General features: G+C 50.3%; 1 protein-coding gene across 2 annotated transcripts in view; it reads left to right on the forward strand.

Annotated features, from left to right (window-relative positions):
- The first annotated feature begins 728 nt into the window (after positions 1-728).
- The window catches only part of WIPF3 (WAS/WASL interacting protein family member 3), an 82,218-nt gene continuing 68,250 nt past the window's right edge, over positions 729-14,696 (forward strand). For both annotated transcript variants that reach the window (XM_062178359.1, XM_062178360.1), the window contains exon 1: positions 729-761. The gene's annotated coding sequence lies outside the window, so the exon portion shown is untranslated. The remainder of the gene's footprint in view (positions 762-14,696) is intronic.

Below are 14,696 nucleotides of genomic sequence, written 5' to 3' on the forward strand. Positions count from 1 at the left end.
GCGACACAGTACGTCCAGGCGCAGACCCACGCCTTCTGCACCCTCCAAGGGCTGAACCTGAGGGTGAGGGGGATCTGCCTGCCATGCCAACCTCTGCTGCCTCCCCCAGCTTGTATTGGTCTTTACCCAGTGTGTTCTCCCGCCCCTCGGCCTTCCCGGGGCACCTGCACAATTGGTGCTGGGCCACGGCTTCTCCTCGGCCCGGCCCGGGTCAGGTGCGCCTCCGACCACCCCTGCCTGGTCCTGGGCTGTGTAATTGCCCCTCCTCTGGTTTCCCTCCCCGATCGCGAACTTTCCGGGGGGGGGGGCTGTCTTGTTCCCTCTTTTGTCCCATGGTGAACGGAGCCTCGAGCTTGAAACGTTTTTCGAATAAATAGGAGCGGCGGGGCTGGGACGTGGCTGCCGCCCACCAGCCGCTCTCTGGGGGACCCACTCGCCCCGCAGCTCGGACTTAGGACTCTGCCCCGGGGAGGCGCGCCCGGCGCCTGGGACCCGCCTCCCGGCTCCCCGAGCGACCCCGCCCGCCCAGGCCGCGTCCCCGCGCGTGGGGCGGCGGCGGCTGCTCCCGGGCAGGAGCCGGGGAGCAGGTGGGGGCGGCGGCCCCGCCTCCGCGTCCCGGCAGCGCCAGAGCCGGCGGCCGCGGAGCGAGCGGGGCGCACCGAGCACAGCGCGGCGGCGGCTGGCGCCGGGAGCACGGGCGCTGCGGGACGGAGCCCAGAGGCGGCGGCGGCGGGGACGGCGCCCGGCACGACCAGCGGCAGGTAGCGGCTCCGCGCGCGCGCGCGTCCGGGTCGTGAACGAGGGGGAAACGGGCGGTGTCGCGGCAGCCGCTCGGGCCGGTCCCGGTGCGGACGGGCCCCCTGCTCAGGCGAGGGTGCCCCGGGGACCCCAACCCGGCCGCAGCCCCGGGTCCTGGCCGGGGTCCGGGCGCTGCCCTAGCGCCGGCCACCGCTGCTTGCGCCCGGCCGCGACCGCGGCGGGGAACGAGGTCACCGCGGGGGCGGCCCCGGGGACTCCCGGGCCCCGACTCCGGCGAGCAGCCCGGGACGCCAGGGCCGCTGGGGCCTGTGCTTCCAGAGGCTCTTTTTCTCTTCCCGGCTTCACCCCCGGAACAAAAGGCTGGGGTCTCGCTGGGGAGGGGACTGTGGATGGGAGGACTGGGGCGGAGTAAGGAAGAGCTAGGAAATTGCGGCGCTGGGGGTGGCTGTGGGGATCCGGAGGCGGCCCCCGGGGAGGAAGCCAGCTCCGGAGGCGAGAAGTGACTTGGCCAAGGTCGCACGTCGCGTGCTGCGGGCGCTGCAACCAGAGCGCGGGGCTCGGGCCCCGTCCCGCTGCCAGCTCCGAGGTCTGGAGTCGGACTGAGTGGCAGTTTACATCCGGCCACAGACGGGCTTTGGAGCCCGCTGGAGGGGTCGCCGGCAGGTGGCTGAGCCTCCTGGGCGCCACTAGCCCCTGCCTGCACGCAGGCACTCGGCAGGCGCTGCTCGCGGGAACGGCAACCAGGGAGGGCGACAGGGGCGGCGTGGGGACCTCGGGGACGTGCATGGGGGAACTCCGAGAGCCCCTGCAGGCGCGCTGGGACGGGAGCCTACCTCCATCGGCAGGACGCTGGGCTGCCCCTCGCTGCTGAATGAGGGCCTCGTCCGCGCTGCCCGAGTGCTTGGCGAAGTCTGTGCTCCGGCGTCTCCTCCCTTCCAGATCCTGCAGCCCCGCGAGGGGAGGCTGGGGAGCGCGCGCGTGTGGTCAGCGCTGGTCCCCCCGGGACTCCAGCCTTCTGTTAAACTTTCCGCAAGGCCAATTCGTGGCCATGGAGGTTAGCAGAGGGGTGACCTTTGGGCCTTGTGCTGGCCTGGACAGGACATGAAGGAGGTCCCTGGGGCGCTGGAAATGGCCCCCGCCTTGACCTCAGTGGTGGTCACACAAGTGTCCACACAGGAAAACGCAGGAAGCTGTAACCTTGACACTTGCGCATCTGAATAGGAAAGTTTTACCTGGATAAAAAAGTAAGTGAAAATGTAGTGTGGGAAAAGCCACTCGCTGCGGTAGCACACGGAGAGTGAATGTGTTTCAGGGGTTCCTTTAAAAACCACAAAGCCAAGAAAAGAGGAGGCAGGGAAGGGAGCTGGAGCAAGTTAGGGAATAGCTGTGAAGTGACGCATTCACTGCAGGGTGCTTGACCAAATGCCCTTTGTGCACCCTTGCCGTGAGTCCCTACAGTTCTTTCAGGGGAGCTGCTGTGTGCCTTTTTGGCTGACAAGAGAATAGAGAGGCTGCGAGGGTGGAGGGCTCACTGGGGAAGCCCAGGATAAGAGTTTAGCTAACGGACTTCAGGTTCTCTGCCTGTAACCATGCACAGGAGATTTGGGGCCACCTGGAGCGGGACAGAGCAGCCAGGGGGACACAGACTGGTAGACTGGCTTCCTTCCATGCCCCCTTTTCTCTCCTTCCAGGAGATCTGTTGTCACGTAATTGGGAGTGGTACGCTGTATCACAGCCTGAAGTTAGCCAGCAGCAGAAGGGATGGAGGGCGGGTGTGCGTGTGTGTCTAAGAACATACAGTTTTAGGGACGGCAGAAAACCAGCTGGCTCAGCCTGGGAACGGTGCGTGTAGATCTATTGTTCAGAAGCCTTGTGGTACAGACTGGTTCTGCAGGCTCTCCAACACACACACACACACACGCACACACACACAATTAGCAGTGCATCCTGCATGAGGCCTGAGAAGCCCAAGTTTGATTAATAGGAGAGAACAAGTAGAATTTGCACTCAACTTTTCTTACACCCTAGAATGTACAAATGGATGTCTAATAGTGCTGAAGTGTTTTTTAAAGAAAAACCTACAAAGACAACTGAGCAGAGGCAGGCAATTTGTGTACTAGCAAACATCTTATAAACATGCATTGACTTTGGTGCAATAGCATGACATCCAGGGAGAAATTTATCCTAATGTGTAGTCTTCATTGGCCTCCAAATCAGAGCTTAAGTGTGTTTCCTTCCCAGCAGGTTTCACACTTAGAGTTGAGGATCCTAGTCCTGGAAGTCAGAGGTTTTGATGTCATGAACCTGGGGCCGCTCTGGGGTCCTGCTGGGTGCAGCCCGTCAGCTGGGTGCCATCAAGTGTGATTACGCCTCAGCAGTTATCTTGTGGCGAAACTTGCCTCGTTGCCTCAGCACTGCTTCCCCCGTCTGGCTGCTGGCGTATTTAGAGGGGGATCGTCTTGTCACGTTTGACTGACTTTGCTGATGGCATGATAAAACAAACTTCAAGAGGGAACTCTACAAAAGAGGGAAGGTTGGTGAGCAAAGGATTCATTACTTCTTGGGCATCCCCCGTGGACACAGAGCAGGTGCCGTGCGTTTTCTTGCTGGCCTCAGCCAAGGATGCACCTGAGCCCCCCACCCACCCACTTTGCACATCTAGGTGGGGCTCCAGCGGGGAGCCCTGGTGCAGCAGGGGTTGTGTAGGGGCTGCGGTGTCCCAGCGCCAGGGACGGAAAGGGAAGCAGAGAAGATGCTGGGCGGGCATTATGTGGGCATTGGGGAGGAAGCTGTTCAGTGTGCCTTGAAGGAACATTCATCCTGTGTGGGTGATGGATTCCAGCAAGATGCTGACTCTTAGAAGGGCGACATCCAGGAGAGAGGGAGTGCCAGGGCTGCCTAGGGACTGGCAGTGACAGTCTGCTCCTGGGACTGGCTGCGAGCAGGTGGGAGCCAGCCTCAGAGCTTTAGTTTCCAAGGATGTACGTCTGTGTACGCACACGTGTGTGTCGGAGCAAGGCTCCCAGGCTGCCTGTTCCTTAAGAGCTGACGGCTAGCCCGTGCCAGGGCCAGGCTAAGAGCTTTCTGTGTGTGAACTCATCACAGCAGCGCCAAAGGAAGCTGCTGCTGCTTCCTTCTGTTCCAGAGTGGGGCAGAGGCCAAAGGCGATGCTGCTGTCAGGGCGACCACATCCCATCGTGCGCTCAGTCCCCTCGTAGCCCCGTGCTGCCCCCGCCCACCTGACTCTCCCTTGTTGCACCTGAGCTGAGCTCCTGGAGGGCAGGTACTGTGTCCAGTCGTCTCTGTGGCTGGCACCTGCACATGCCTGGCACACGAGGTGTACTCTCTTAGGGCTGTTGAATCAGTGAATGAATATCTTTAACAATGTCCCAAGATGAAAAGCCGATGATTTTTAAATTACCTGTTGTTCTGACTTTCACCGTCTCATTCCTCTGTTGATACAGGTCACCTGGCCTGCCTGTGTGGCTTGATATGGAAAAGGTGTCCTTTAGAGTTAAAATTGACCTATAAAATCAGAAGGACTCTGCTCTGTAAGAAATGAGTTTTTCTTTTGTGTAATTGATATAATTCAGAACACCTGAGTTTGAGTCCACATTCCTCACTTATTTGCCGTGTGATCACAGATAACTTCTCTCTGCCAAGTTTTCTCATCTATAAAATGGGGAAAATAATGGTATTTATCTCATAGAGTAAGACAGGTTCAGTGGTTAGGACCGTGCCTTCCTCATAGCTGTGTTCAATTATTGATTTGGTGCTTTTTAAAATTTGCTTTAAGTGTTTTCTGTTCCATAAAGTATCTGAGGAGCTTTCAAAAATCGGCAGTTAATGATAAAGTTAATAGATCAGGAAACGAAATAGAGAACAAGATAAAATCAGAAGTAACTTAAAAAACTGGAAGATACCCTAAGGTGTGGATAGTTTCCAGAGGTGAGATGAAAAATTTTTTTTAAGATTTATTTATTTGAAAGAGTTGCAGAGAGGTAGAGACGCGGAGGGAGGGGGTTGGGGGGGTTGGGAAGGAAGAGATTGAGCTCGAGATCTTCCATCTGCTGGTTCACTCCCCAAATGGCTGCAACAGCCAGAGCTGGGCCGATCCAAAGCCATGTGCCAGGAGCTGCCTCCTTGTCTCCCACATGAGTGCAGAGGCCCAAGGACCTGGGCCATCTTCTGTTGCTTTCCTAGGCACGTTAGCAGGGAGCTGGATTGGAAGTGGAACAGCCAGGACATGAACTGCTGCCTATATGGGATGCAGGCCAGAGCTTTAACCCGCGGTGCCACAGAGCTGGCCCCTGAGATGACAAATTTGTCAGAGGTTCCCAGCAGCCAAAACGAAAAGGAAAACACAAGTAGTTACCCGACCCACAGCAACCAGGAGATAAACGCAGATCAGTTACACAGCTCCCCCTGCTCCTGCAGCGGGGGATAGCTTTCTCCTTCAGGCCTGGAGCCGTCCCGGTGGCCATGGATACCTCCGTCTTTCACATCATTCCTGCCGCGAAGACAGTGGTGGTTTTGTGGGAGATGATGCCACTGAGCGTTTCCTAGCACTATAGTAACTCCAGCTCTGGAGCCAGAATCTCTAGAGCACAGCCCTGTACATCTGTAAGGAGCCAGAGCGCCAGCTTCAGGATCGGCCACATCCTTATCTTGTGCCCCGAGTGCTGGGAGAAGGGGACCGGTCATCTTCCCAATGGCAATCAGGCTTGTGCGAGCCAGGTGACCGCTCAGGTGAACGCTCCCATCTTTAGGAACACTTAATGACTGAAGCCATTCAAATGAGCCCTGTCTGTCGACTTCATCCAGGAAAAGTCCGAAGGGTGTCATTGTACATTTTACTCAGTAATAGACGATTGTGTATTCATGAATTTTCTTAATATCTCAAGTTCATAATTTCCCTTGAGCTGCAAATGTTTATAACCCTAATTGAAAAGAGAAAAATTCAGAGCTAGTAAGAATAAGTGATGTTTATTTCTAGACACTTTTTGTCATTGAAATAATGATAATGATGGTCCTATCTTCAGCCTCTCCGTGCCCTCTGTGTGTGTGTGTGTGTGTGGTTGTGGTTTCTTTGTATGTTCAGCTATGACTCGTATCCAATAAGTTTGCCTTCGGCTGCCAAAGCAAATAAACAGCACACACACCTACATCGGACTTAAACAGAAAAGGGCTTTTTGCCCAGTGGAACTGGACTCCCAAGGGCGTTCTGGAACTGGTGCAGGAGCAGAAGCGGCGTGTCGGAGGCCGGCCTCGCTGCACCGTCCAATTCCCCCATCCTTAGCCTGTGGGACCTCATCCTGAATCTGAGTGTCTCACGGGCACAAGATGGCTACTGTGTCTGCGGCCTTGTATCTGCAGTCTAGGCAAGGAGGAAAGCAAAGCGCAAGTAGCTAGCGCGTGGAGATCCTTCTGTGGGGAAGGGCTAGCCTTTTCATTCAGAAGGCGATGCCCTCCCTGGGACTGGAATTGCATCTCGTCGGCCAGAAGGGTGTCACGTGGCTCCTCTAAATAGAAGAGGCTGAGAAATCAAATATTTTTAGCTGGGCAAATTGCAGCCCCACCCCCACCCCCACCGTAGCCGATCTGCCATGAGGAAAAGAGGGAATGGTAACTGAGTAGGCAACGGCACTAGGAGCAGCCCCACTGACTTCCATTATTAGCTGTGTCCCCGACCTAATTAGAAAGTATGGAAGGTGACTCAGTGTTAGACTTTTCTAGATCTTCATAGGATCAGCCTTACAGAATGGAAGACACCTGGCTGCCCATGTCAAGATTCCTAAATCCCTGTGGCCAGCCCTGCTGCTTTGTCTACATTTCAGGTCTAAATCTCTGTTTGCCAAAAGCAACTCAAATTTGATGTGTTTCAGGTTAAACTCAGGGCTTTCTGTCCATTCACCCCCACCCCATTTCCTGCTTCTCCTAATTTAATATTAAATTGTCTGAGCAAGAAGGCCTGGGGTTATCCTGGGCTCTCCCTTCTTCCTTGACCCGAACAGCCAATCTAATTTCCTCCCGGGCTCCTTCCCACCATTGTTGTTACTCAATTCAGATAAAGCCCCATCCTCACTGTGTGGATCCCCACCTTGCTTGGCGTGCTCGCTCTTTGCCCTACGATTCATTTCCCATATGTGGCCTCCCAGCTGCTGTTTTTATAGCATAGATGTCCAGCATCTTTCTTTTCTTTAAAAACCTACAAAATAAAGCCCAAAACCCAGCGCCCTGACAGTCTGGCTCCGGGAGCTCTCGGCCACCCACCTGGCACAGCTGGGCATGGCAGAGCCCTGCACCCATCCCGGTCCCCTTCAGCCCTGAAGTCTGGCTCAGGGGCCACTTGCTTAGCCGTCCTACTTTCCACGACCCACGGAAGCAACGGAAGACCCTTTCACGCATGTTTCGGAAGAGCTTTGGATTGCCCTTGATGCCTGTCTTGCTGCACCAGTTTTTAACCAAATAACAGCTTTAGTGAGATAGTCACCTGTTTAGGCATATGATTTCAGTGTTTCTAGAATGTTCACCAAGTCATATGACCGTCACCGTCATTCAGTTTCAGACATTGCTTACTCCAAAATGAAGGCCATCAGCATTCATTCCCCATGCACCCTCCCCTCAGTGCCCGACAACCACTGGTCCTTTTCTGTCTGTGGATTTGTCTGTCCTGGACACTTCGATAAGTGGACTCACACAGGTGGGGTTCTTGTGCCTGGCTTCTTTCACTGGCATAATCATTTTAAGGTTTGCCAGTTTTGTTGTATATGTCAGTGCTTCATTCCTTTTTTGTGGAATGGCATGCTGTTGAACGGCCATAGTGCACATTGTTTATGTGTTCGGGAGTGGATGGACACGTGATTGTTTCTATATCTCGGGTATTATAAGGAATGCTGCTGTGAATATTCTTGTGCACATTTTTGTCTGGACGTAGGAAGGTACCTTGAAGAATTCATGGGAAAGTGGAATTAAAATGTGATTTTATTTTGGTGCACAAAGTTTTGAGACCCATGCAATAGGTTTTTTTTTTTTTTTTGGTAACATGCATTTTTGCATCAAAATTAATTCATACTTTTAATTCCATTTTTTTCATGAATGTTTGTAAGAACCCTCATATGTTTTCGCTTCTCCTGAGTAGGTATCTAGGCGTGCAGCTGCTGGGTCTCAGATAACTCTGTGTTTGAGGCTTCGAGGAACTGCCAGTCTTTTCCAAGTGGCCACGCTGTTTTACCTTCCATCAGCAATGAGCATTCTGCCCCAGTTTTGAGTGTCTGCCTTGGGTATTTTTCATTCTTTTATTTTCAACATTAAAGCATCATTTTGATGTAGCTGTGTTTTTGGTAGACAGGATAGCTGATAAACACACATATAAAAATATGGGGTGGATGTTGTGGAACGGCGGATTAAGTCCTCGTCTTGGGATGCCTGCACCCACGTCAGCATGCCTGGTTTGTGAGTCCCAGCTCCTCTGTGTCTGATCCAGCTGCCTGCCGATGTGCTTCTACATTTCAGTGACTGAGTGGCAGCTCAGTACTTTGGTCTTCACCACCCATGGGAGAGACCGGATGGAGTTCCCAGCTCCTGGCTTCAGCCTAGCCTATCCGAGCTGTTGTGAGAATTTGGGGAGTGAACCAGTAGAGAGAAGATCTCTTTCTGTTTCATTCTCTCTCTCCCTCCTTCTGTCATTCAGCCTTTCAAATAAATAAATAGGGCCCCACACTGTGGTGTACTAGGCTACTAGGCTAAGCTTCCGCCTGTGGTGCCAGTTAAATCTCGGCTGCTCCACTTCCGATCCAGCTCTCTGCTATGGCCTGGGAAAGCAGTAGAAGGTGGTCAAGTGCTTGGACCCCTGCATCCACATAGGAGCTTCTTCCAGGTCTCCCACACAGGTGCAGGGGCCCAAGCACTCGGGCATCTTCCACTGCTGTCCCAGGCTGTCAGCATGGAGCTGGACTGGAAGTGGAGCAGCCAGGACGGAAACGGGCACCCATTTGGGATGCCAGTGCTGCAGTCAGCAGCTTAACCCTTTGCGCCGCAATGCTTGCCTCTCCCCTTTCCTGCTGTTTCCTAGAAAACAGCCTGGCACACAGTAACCTCAAAAAGGAGCTATGAGCTATTATTATAAGCTATCACTTGTGGATAGGAGCCATATATCCATAGATTGATTGATCAAATATTTATGGATTACCTGTGTATGGTTTTCACTTGGCACTGTGCCAAGTTCAGTAACCATAGGCTGCCTTGTACCAGCTGTGCAGAGACAGGTGCTTGGCAAAAGCTGGAGGGGAAGACAGAAGGTGCCTGGGTGGTGGGCTCAGATGTGCTTGCACTTGGTCTGCTCTTGTCACATCCCAGCTACTTGATCTTGGGGTAATCACTTTGCATCTTTGAGCCTTCATTCTCTGATCTGTGAAATGGGGGTTGGGGCCGGTGCCATGGTTCACTTGGTTAATCCTCCACCTGCAGCGCCAACATCCCAAATAGATGCCGGTTCTAGTCCCGGTTGCTCCTCTTCCAGGCCAGTTCTTTGCTGTGGCCCGGGAGGTAAGTGGAGGATGGCCCAAGTGCTTGGGCCCTGCACCCCCATGGGAGACCAGGAGAAGCACCTAGCTCCTGCCTTTGGATCGGCGCAGCGCCGACCGTAGCTGCCATTAAGGGAGTGAACCAACGGAAGGAAGACCTTTCTCTCTCTCTCTCTCTCTCTCTCTCTCTCTGTAACTCTACCTGTTAGAAAAAAAAAAGAAATGGGGGTGATAGAAAAGATACATCAGTTACAATCGGAACGGGCAGGGTAGGGCATGTACTTCCAACCATGAACCTCAGTATTAAACACCAACTGTGTCTGCCAGGAAACGAAGCTGTACTGAACCGTGTAACTAGCCCCTTTCCCGTGCATTTGCCATGGATTCTTGCCGTGCTATCGGAAGGTGGGACGTTCTTACCCTCACAGGGTAGAACCAAGGGAAGGAACCAACGGTGTCCCTTCCACTTCTTTTTTGATGATACAGAAATAGATTGTAAGTCTGCAATGTCCTGGCAGCTGTTGGTTTTCTAACACAGTCACACTTCGGAAAGAAATGCTTTTGTTTTAATCATGCAACTCTCCAGCAGCTCAGAAGAGAAATAAAAGTAGCAGCAAAAATAGGTGAGATAATTGCCTACCACGATGAGCAAGCGAACATCTTTCCGGAGCTTAAAATGCACTTTCCCACATCCTAATGACTCTGGCGTGATTCTTTTGTTGTTATTTTGGTGCTCACCCAAAATATGGAGGTTTGGAAATTGACCTGCAGACTTCTGGAAGGAAAATTCAGTGCATACCGGATGTGTGCCTGGTCGTGTGCCTGCCTGCTGGCACTCGGTGGGTTTAGGTGCTGCTGTCTGACGTTACTCGTATAAATTTCTAAGGCATGGAGCTGACAGCCTAGGATACCAGTCTGTGGGGCCCAGGTGTGCAGTGTTCTGTCGCGGGGGACCAAAGCCACCCATTGTTATGACAGACCTGTGACCTTGGCTTCCCTCCAGCCCTCTCATGCCCCAGGAAACCTTGCCCCGAGCTTGTGTTACTGCTTTAAGTGAACCAAGTTGCAGATGACCTGTGCCTACTGCGGGTTCGTGTGTTCAGACTGTAACTCACCGTGTGGTGGCCGTGTGATAACAGAAGAGCTAAACCTCATGGGCTGTGGCTGCTTTGGGGACTTATTTTATTGTACTCATGCCTGTTTTCCTGTGTAGTGGTCAGATGCCTCGGACTCTAGTGGATGGCTGTGGTGGAGTTTTCCACTGTTGTGGCTGCTGGTAGGCAGGGCCAGAACAGGGATGTCCAACCTCAATTCTTGGTACTGTTCTTTTTTTTTTTTTTAAAGATTCATTTATTTATTTGAAAGAGCTACACAGAGCGAGGCAGAGAGAGAGAGAGGTCTTCCATTGATGGTTCACTCCCCAAATGGCCACAACAGCCGGAGCTGTGCCTATCCAAAGCCAGGAGCCAGGAGCTTTTTCCAGGTCTCCCAGACAGGTGCAGGGGCCCAAGGACTTGGGCCATCCTCTACTGCTTTCCCAGGCCACAGCAGAGAGCTGGACTGGAAGTGGAGCAGCTGGGACTAGAACCGGAGCCATATGGGTTGGCGGCGCTTCAGGCCAGGGGGTTAGCCCACTGTGCCATAGTGCCCTTGGTCCTGTTCTTGACGGCTCTAGCAACTGTTTGGACCAAATTGTCAAAAGAATTTTGATTGTTTTCTTTATTCATTTGTGTATACTTTTTAGGTGTAGAGAGACCTCCTAATTCAGATAGCTCAAAGCATTAAAAATAACAACAACAACAAAAAACCTTAGCAGTTGTCCCAGATAAAGAAGCTGGTTCTCAGAATGGGAAGTCCCAAACTTTTGTATTTTTACTTAATTTTTGGAACAGGTAATACCACACATAATATATGCTTTAAAATTTTCAAAAAAGAAGTAAGTCTTTCTCATACTCCCTTCTCAGGCTGCCTAGCTATACATTCTTCTAGATGCTTCATACATATGTACGCATAAGCATGTATGTGTGTACACACACGACACAAATAGTGGCATGCTTATTCTATGCACGTTTCTTACCACCTGCTTGTTTCACTTACTATAACCTGGAACTCATCCCACATTGGATTAAACAGGGCAGCCGTATTTTTTAACAGCCACCTGATCTGCGATTTTAGGGTACGAATCATAGTTGATAAGCAGTTCCCAATTAATGGACATATAGGTTATTTCCAGTCTTTTAATATTAAGTGCTGCAACAAATGTCACTGGCCACGTTCTTTCTTTTTCTTTTTCTTTTTCTTTTTTTTTTTTTTTTTTTGATAGTGAGAGAGAGACAGAGACAGAGAGAAAGGTCTTCCTTTTTGCCGCTGGTTCACCCTCCAATGGCCGCAGCGGCTGGCGCATCGCGCTGATTCGAAGCCAGGAGCCAGGTGCTTCTCCTGGTCTCCCATGCGGGTGCAAGGCCCAAGGACTTGGGCCATCCTCCACTGCCTTCCCGGACCATAGCAGAGAGCTGGCCTGGAAGAGGGGCAGCCGGGATAGAATCCAGCGCCCCAACCGGGACTAGAACCCTGTGTGCCGGCGCCGCAAGGCAGAGGATTAGCCTGTTGAGCCACGGCGCCAGCCTGGCCATGTTATTTCTTACCATGAGTTCCTAGAATGGGACAGTCCACTTTAAAATTGCAGTGCACTCGTCCATTGCCATTGACAGAAGCTGCACTGATTCTTGCTTCACCATTAGTGATGAGAATGATTGACTCTGCACTCTGCTCAGCTGTATTTATCAAATTTTTGACCTTTGAGTCAAATCTGGTGGGTGAAGAACGGTATCTTCTTGTAGCTCTGACTTGTACTTGCTTATTATGAATAAGGTGGAGCACCTTTGTGTGTGTGTAAATGCCTTTTGTTTCCTGTATCTCAACTCTGTAGGCCCACTGTGCACTTTTCTATCCTGTTGTTCTCTGAGTTTGCAGGAATACTTTGCACAGGTATATGAAATATAAGCAATAGGAGAAAAGAGCCATTTTACCGTCATTTTTTCTTTACTGTGGATTTACCCCAGTGTGTAACATGATTTGTTTTAATGATTTTTCTCCCATGTGTAGCCTGTCTGTGGCTTTGGTTATTGTAGTTCTATGGGCGTCTGTACTTGTTTTGCAAAAATTGTTTATGACTTGGAAGAGTCTTTCTGACTTTGAGATTTAAAAAAAATTTCTCCTGCATTTTCTTTTACTATGATTATAGTTTCCCTTTTTAACAAAAATTTAAAATGACCCCTTGGAATTAATGTTAGACATGAGATCCTTACATTGTATCTCACTTTGTTTTTCCAGTTTGTTGCCAAGTTTTTCAGTAATTTTCACTCTTTTCCCCATCATATTCAGAGTGTGTGTGTGTGTGTGTCTGTCTGTTTTTTTATCATGGCAAAAATTTCCAAAACTATTTAGGCCTACTTCTGGGCCCTGAGTTCTGCTACTGCACAGAGTCTCCATGTAGCAGCACCAGCTTGTTTTAATGAGTGTAGCTTCATGATTTGTTTATTATCCATTGATTGTAGTTTTCCATATGAATTTTAGAAGCACCTTGTCTTGTTATAAAAAGCAAAGAGTTAGTATTTTCATTTACAAACACTTCCAAAGAACATGAAGTCTCTATTTTTAGGATCTGCTATTGGATTCCAAGAGCTCGTGGAAAAATTGGATTAAAAGATAATGCAAAGTTGCCATGAACTTCTCTTTCTTGTTCTTTAAAGATGTATTTGTTTATTTGAAAGGCAGAGTTAGAGAAGAAGAGACAGAGAGAGCTCTTCCATCCACTGGGTCACGCTCCAAATGGCTACAACAGCCAGGGCTGGGCCAGGCTGGAGCCAGGAGCTACATCTGGGTTTCTGATGTGGTACATGAGCCATCTTCTTCTGCTTTCCCATGCACATTAGGAGGGATTTGGATCGTGAATGGAGCAGCCGGGACTTGAACCTGTGCCCATATGGGATGCTGGTGTAGCAGACTGCTGTTTAACTCCCTATGCCATAGTGCCAGCCTTGCCATGAACAACTTGACATCCCCACATAGGGTGTTCCCCTGCCTTATAATTATTTATTTATGTCTTTTACAGCTTTATTTTTTGTTGTCAGAAAAAAAAAACTGACATAGGCAAGAAACACAGTAAGAGTCTCACTTTGAATATGGTTTTATCTGCCTTACTGCAAATGTTCTGTAGTTTTGTTTTAATAATTTGATTACTGCTACTTGGCACCTAGCTATTCATGGCTGCTAACTCAAATCCTGTGTATTGCACTAATTTCCATTGTAAAGACTCTGCCTTGTGAAATGGTTTTTGTACTGGTTTTAACTTTTCTGACTGAATTAGGTGTGTATTTTTCACAGTCATTTTGATCCAATCCGAGGGGATTTTTTTCTTTTAATGTGTGAGTTTCACCTATTTACTTGTATTGCTATGACAGATATGTTGTTATTTCTATCATATGTTCTGTTTTCTATTTTTTTAGTGGCTGTTTTTGTCTTTGTTTCTTTGACTTTTTTTCTTTATTTCCTTGTATTGCACCAGGGGTGTACTCTAGGTTTTCTGGTAGTTACCTGCTTAATGGTAACTTCTATAATTCTATGGGAGTTTTAAAATTTAGAGAGTGTCTACTGATTCCTCACCTTAGTACCAAGCGTTTACTCCCTCCCACCTGCATTCCGTTCCTTTCCAAAGTGCACTTTCACCTCCAGTCTTGGTTGATTGACCACTCTCCTCAGTCTTTCTGGTATTTACACTGGTACCTCTTAGTGTATATGACTTATACTCTCCGTAAAACTTACTTACTTGAAAAATGGGGGGAGAGAGAGAGATTGAGATGGAGTTATCTTCCATCTGCTGTTGACTCCCCAAATGCCCACAGCCAGGACTTAAGCCTGGCCAAAACCAGGAGCCAGGAACTCCATCTGGGTCTCTCATGTAGGTGGTAAGAACCTAAGTTCCTACAGCAGGGCTGTCACCTGCTGTCTCCCAGGCACATTAACAGGAAGCTGGATTGGAAGCCCTGAGTAGCTGGGATTTGAACTGGCACTTCGCTGTGGGATGTGGGCATCCCAAGGGGTGGCTTAACTCACATGCCACAGTGCCTGTCCCACTCTTACACCCTTAAATATTCACGACTCTGTAACCCTTAAGTTGATTCTGACCACATGAATGTAACAAAGATAGTTAGGGAATCAATATACCCACATCTTCCACGTTATTTTATACTTGCTGGCTCTTGCTGGCTGTGTCGCTCTGTTTTTGTGATGAACAGTAGTTACATTCCTTTCTGTTTCCGCAGTCCCGCAGGTACTTGCTCTTGGTTCTGCTGTTTTGGTTGCATACGCACTGCCATTTCTTTGGCTCTGCTTTCTCTCTTCAACTCCTGA

The sequence above is a fragment of the Lepus europaeus genome, chromosome 20 (assembly GCF_033115175.1).
Source record: "Lepus europaeus isolate LE1 chromosome 20, mLepTim1.pri, whole genome shotgun sequence".
Taxonomy (NCBI): Eukaryota; Metazoa; Chordata; class Mammalia; order Lagomorpha; family Leporidae; genus Lepus; species Lepus europaeus.